Source organism: Phascolarctos cinereus, unplaced genomic scaffold (genome assembly GCF_003287225.1).
Source record: "Phascolarctos cinereus isolate Bilbo 61053 unplaced genomic scaffold, phaCin_HiC Scaffold_7;HRSCAF=346, whole genome shotgun sequence".
Lineage (NCBI taxonomy): Eukaryota > Metazoa > Chordata > Mammalia > Diprotodontia > Phascolarctidae > Phascolarctos > Phascolarctos cinereus.
In genome coordinates, this window is record NW_027556180.1 from 95,096,500 (window position 1) to 95,102,499 (window position 6,000).

Genomic DNA, 6,000 nt, shown 5'->3' on the forward strand with positions numbered 1-6,000 from the left:
ACAGAATTGAAAGAGAGTTTGATAAAAAAAAATATTTTTTTTCTTTTTTGGCAACATTGTAATAAATGAGTGAGTGCTATATAAACCAAAGCACACATCCTTGAAGACAGAAAGGAGACATATTTTTTTAAATGATAAATAAAGTGCTTGACCTGTAGTAGTTGCTTTATAAATGTTTACTGATTGACTGACTGATATACCTATTCTATATAAACACAATTGGTTTAAATTATGCACTCCATTCTAATTTTAACTCTTGAGGAGACTGGATAAAGAAAGACTAAAGAAAGAAATAAAAGGAAAAATAAATATTTTCAACCTTGAAAGAAATAAATGAGAAAACTGCAATATGAGTAAATGAAACAGAGAATGAAACATTACAATTAATGATATATTCATCAAATGACATTTCATTTAAGTTATTGAAAGAGAGAGAGGAATTATGAAGTAATATAGATAAGCATGGGGGTTTTATTTTCCTCTTGTTGAACTAGATAATTCTAATACAACAATAAACAAAAGTGATTACAAAACTGAGCAGACTTAAGGAAAATACACTTGAAATATAATTAGATCTATTGAAAGGTAATATTAATAGTATCAACATTCCCCACTGTTACACAGTACCTTTCCAAATATATACCAGGTTTAAGGCACAGTAAGTCATAAATAAATATTAAAATATAGAAACCTGTGAAATCCATTATTTTCGGAACAACAACAACGAAAAAAGAACCACAATGTAATTAATTAGAGTAATCAGATGGAGAAGAAACAGACAAAAAGGAACTAAGTAATGATTTTCCTGATAATTACTATTATCAAGGAACATATCTGAGAAATTATAAAGAATTATATAAAATCTTTTAAAAATAGACTAAATTTCAAATTTTGGCTACAAACATGTCATCCTCAAAAGAAAAAAAAATAATCCTGAAACATATTTTGACAAAATATAAAAGGAAAGGATTCATGATGTTAACATACAATTTGTAAAAACCGGAAGCTAAAAAAAAAAGAAACCTGAAAAATATAATTTAATCTTGTAAATGAGAAAAGAAAAAGGAAAGATTATAGTAATAGTAAGAAGCCATTTTAATGGGGAAAAAATGTCCTTAAACAGGAAATAGGAGCAATGACCTCAGTCCCTCTTGCCCAGCAGGCCACAGCTGACACTTCCTTGGACACCATTCTGGATTCTGTCCTTTCCCTTAAAATAGAGGCCATTATTCAACACTACTCGTTCTTGTCAAGAGTACTCCAATTTTTCTCCAGAAGGCCTGCAAATCTCTGCTCTTCTACTCCAAGACTTGCCTCAAAATGATGACTATTTCACCAACTCACTTCCAGAAAATAAAAGAGGACAACAAGGACAAAACTTCCAAAACTGTGGTCTAGCATGCTGATGATTCTCAACAGATCACCGGTGGATCCCAACTTCCCTCTGGCCATCTGTCCTCTGCTAGGAGTCAGGAAACTTCCAGTAAACTTTCCTTCTTAGTGGCTCAGATGAACTAAAGAACCGCTAATATCTTGGCTAAAGCCAGAGTTTCAAGAGAATATGCAGTAATGCAGGCTGTAAGGAAAGAAGTTGCTCAAACTCCAAGTAATCCTACTGTGATTAATCTCAAGATCAAGAGAGAAGACCAGAATGGTTTGCTAAAGAATTTTTTTGAGAAAACAATTGATGAGAAAAAAAAAAGTGATCATACTTACCAAGTCTCTATAACTGTGAACTGGGCTTAGATTCTTATGATCTGGCCACTTCTCAGATTCTTAAAATCTAGACAATAGCTCACTAACATTCAGACTCCTTAAGAGTCTGCCCAGTATGTCGGATGTGTAATAAACTTTGTCTTTGGATGAAAGAAGTCTTGGATCACATTCTTTCGAGCGGGATGCTGTGATTTTGTGTTCCCAGCACCCCTAAACCTCATTATTTTGGTGGCCTGTGTGGGGAAACTGCCTAACCTCAAGTTCTTCTCCAGCAAAGACTGTATGTAAGCCTTCCCCCACCCTCCTTTCTTGCTGTGCAGTTGGAGTCACTCTCCAAGCACCAAGGCTTGGAGGTGCTTTTTGGGCAGACAGTTATGAGGCTGTCTCACACTTGTCCTGATGCTCTCAGGCTATCAGTCCACTGGGTTTCAAGACCATGGACCTGGGTACACCTTGTGCAGCACAGAAGACGAGAATGGATGCCCTATCTCAAAGTGTATGCCCAATTCTATCTGTTCTCTTGGCAATAGAGAATTGGGGAAAACTGCAGTAGTTTTTATTTCTCTGAGGCTTAGTTACTCCCTTCCCTTTACACCCCTGAATCCTCCTCCATGGAGCTTACAGGGAAAAGTTAGAAGAGCTAAAAATAACTTGGCAGATGATGGAGGTTTTGTGATAGATCATTAATGAGTTTTGAAACTCTTCCTTACAACCCTGGTCACTCCTTTCTCCAGCTGCCTTCCCTTGAGTCAAGAGGGTATATTAACCCGTCTCATAGGAGAAGAGAGTTTCACACTTTACCCCTCACTCTTGATTTTGCCCTCCCCCACCTGGAAAGGAAGGAGGTGAGAGGGGCAGCAGATACAGTGTGGGCCCCCCTGGCCTTGGGCCCTAGGGCAACCTTTGCCTGGAAGCATCACCCAGGTTCAGCACATCCTGCTCAAGGTAATGAAGCTAGCCTCCAAACTTAGGTAAGCATGCTCTTTTAAATTTCGAGCTTTAACTGTTAATGATGAGATGTTGATTCTTTGTGTAAAGTAATTTGGAAATGCATTTAACAAAACTGAAGTCACCTGATTGGTAATGGGTTTGTTTCAAGTTTCAAATTGACCTGTTTGTATCAGGTATGTCAAGCAACTTTTCATAATTTGTTTACTGCTAAAATAATTTGGCTATTGTTGATCACTGTTTTAATGTGTACACTTGCCAAAAAACTTGTTTTGTTTTTGTCTTGCTAAGAATTTACAATTATATAGGAATAATTTCTAATGATTGGTTTTTTACACCAGGACAAATTTGAGTTTGAGATGTAAATCCTGGAAAAGTTTTTCCTAAGCTGCGATCAGTGAAACTTGCTATTTGAGGTAAAAGCTAATAGGATTTTATTTTGAGTTGTCTGATGGATCATAATCCATTGACAATAATCCACCCTCTGAGAGAATGCCGCAAGCTACTCAGAGAATGTGATACCGGTGGGAAATCAGCATTGGGAAAATCTGAGAGGACAATTTTAGTCTCAGTCTAAGATGGGATCCTCCTGGCTCAGTTTCCCCATTATGTTCCTTTGAAAGAGAATGTTACCCACCTGGCTATTCCTGAGTCTGGCTATAAGGTGGATTTGATACTGCTTGGTTGGAATACTGAATTATCTGAATCCAATTAGAACTAAGGATGTTTTATCCTCTCATATGTGGGCCCTAAATATCGTTCCTGCGTTATAGTGGAGCCCTGCAGTCTTTTATGTCAGTTTTATGACTTCCAGACTACAGGCTATTCACCTACAGCTGGTAGCACACAGAGGGTACCAGCCAAAGTGCCCCCATCATTCCCTGGATGCAGCCTGTGCTTAGTTCTAGTCAACCTCCTCTTTAGGACCCCTTCAAGGCAAGGACAGCTCTATGCCCCTTGTCAGCAGGAAGCAGTTTCAGAAGCTGAGACCTTCACCTTTTACCCCAAAAGAATTTGGGTCCCATTTGTTTGAGGGTGTAATGATGAGGATGGGAGCTAGACCTCAAAAAGGAAAAACCCTGGACTTTCCCACTTGGCCAAATCTCTGGTGTTTGCCTGATTACAGAATCCCATCAACTGGCCTTTCATTGTGGCTATACCTAATCTTCCAATTCTGTTACCCTCAACCTAGCCTAGCCCTCCATTGTCTTACCTCCCTATGGCCCCAGGCCATACCTATCTAGGCTCCATTCTCCCTTGGCCAAGTGGTCCAGGTCCCTGGAATTCTATTACCTCATAGACTACTTGGCTACTCCTAGATCCCTCCCATAGTCTTTCTGTATGTAAGGTCCATCTTATGCTTAAATTATTGTAGTCTAGCCACTGCTCAGATGCTTAAAATCTAGCCAATAGCACACTAACATTCAGACTCCTTAGGAGTCTGCCCAATATAACTGATATTTTAATAAATTTTGTCTTTGGCTGAAAAAAAATAAAAACTGTGAACCAGAGGGCATATGTACTCTCAATGGCAGATGACTATACAGATTCTTTTGTTACTAAAAGCAAGTGTCTGTCTGATTTAGCAATGGCTACCTAGGGATGAGTCATCATCCTTGGGTGTGTGGGGAAGCCATGGAGACATTGAAACAACATGATGCTGAAACAGGTACTACTATAAATATTTCTGGAACTACTAAGTTTCGTGTTGATCTAGAATAAGAATTGACTGACCTCCCCAGGAAAGATGCAAAATTACTATTTTTTCCTGCTTTGTTGCTAATGACTCCACCCTCTTCACTTTGGCTAAGATGATACCAGGATGTTGCAATTTGATCAGAGTGCCAAAGTATATATTTCACCTTAATGACATAAGGCATTCGAAAGAGCTGCCAAAGAAATCAGACCCATTGGTCCCTGAGATTGTTGTATTTATTGTTCATTCAATGGATGGAGAAGTATATCCACTGGAAGAACTGTGTGATATATCCCATGAGTATAGGCGAATTACCTTTGTGGAGGAAGTCCATGCCATGGAATTATATGGTCCTTATGGAGGTTGGATAGGTGATTGAGGTGGAATCATGCCCAAAATGGACATTGTTTCTGGAACCGTTGGCAAAACCTTTGGTTGTGTTGGGGGCTACATCTCAAGTATGAGTTCTTTAATAGACATTATATGGTCTTATGCTACTGGCTTAATCTTCCTCCATGCTTCTGGCTAGCACTTTCAAATTGATCCACATCTTAAAAAGCTCTGTAGGTCAAGCCCTTCACCAGCAGCACCAGCAGAATGTTAGACAGATACTGATGGATGCTGGGCTTCCAGTGGTTCACTGCCAGAGGCTCATCATTCCAGTCTGACTGGCAGATGCTGCTAAAAGTACAGAGGTCTGTGATGAACTCATGAGACAACAAAATATGTACATCTGAGCCACGAACTACTCTCCACTTCTCCAGGGAGAAGAGCTCCTCTGCATTATGCTGACCCCTCACCACACTCCACAGATGATGAACTATTTCCTGCTGCATACTTGGAAATTTATTGGGCTGGGCCTGAAGCTTCACTCCTCCAGAGAGTGTACCTTCTGTGGGAGACTCTTTCGCTTTGAAGTGATGAGTGAGAGAGAGAAAGCCTTCTTCTATAGCATGAGTAAACTGGTTTCTGTCATGCCTGAATCCGACCTCCACAAATCTACCTGATGTCACTCAGTCTTCTATCCATGCTGTCTCTGTAGTCTTTATATATACATTAACTTATCTTAAATTTTAATCCATAGTAGAAACAGTTCTGAAAAAAAATTCCAATTAAAGCAAAAGGAAAAAAAAAAACTGAAACAGCATATTTTTGGTGAAAAAAATATAACATGAGAAAAATCAAATTACCAAATTCAAATGCTTAACAAGGTGAATTCACAACAGACAAAAGTTAAAAAGAAATGAATTTGATCTGTAGTCAGAGCACTTAAATTCAACTCCCAGCTCTTCTACTTATTTCCTATGTAACTTTAACCTCTTAGCCTTCATCTATGAAAAGAGGAGTTTCAACTGGATTAGTATTCTTAATCCCCCTGCCCTTTTTGTGTGTGATGAGAGCTTTTGACAGTATGTTTAAACCTATAGGACCCTTCTTATAAAAAAATAGCTAAAATAAGATACATAGATTTATAAAGGAAATAATTTATATTGAAATACTGTGTGTGTGTTTGTGTGTGTGTGTGTATAATAAAATACTTCATCCCAAGCTAAGACATGCTAAAATGGGTGATCTTCAATGTCATTTCCAGGTCTAAATCTATTAATCAATTATTCTTATCATGAACTAAATACATTATT

The 6,000-nt window shown here is 38.3% G+C and overlaps 1 pseudogene; it reads left to right on the forward strand.

Moving 5' to 3' along the window:
* Positions 1–1,135: 1,135 nt before the first annotated feature.
* On the forward strand, positions 1,136–5,367 carry LOC110196750 (5-aminolevulinate synthase, non-specific, mitochondrial pseudogene; annotated as a pseudogene).
* The last annotated feature ends 633 nt before the right edge of the window (positions 5,368–6,000 follow it).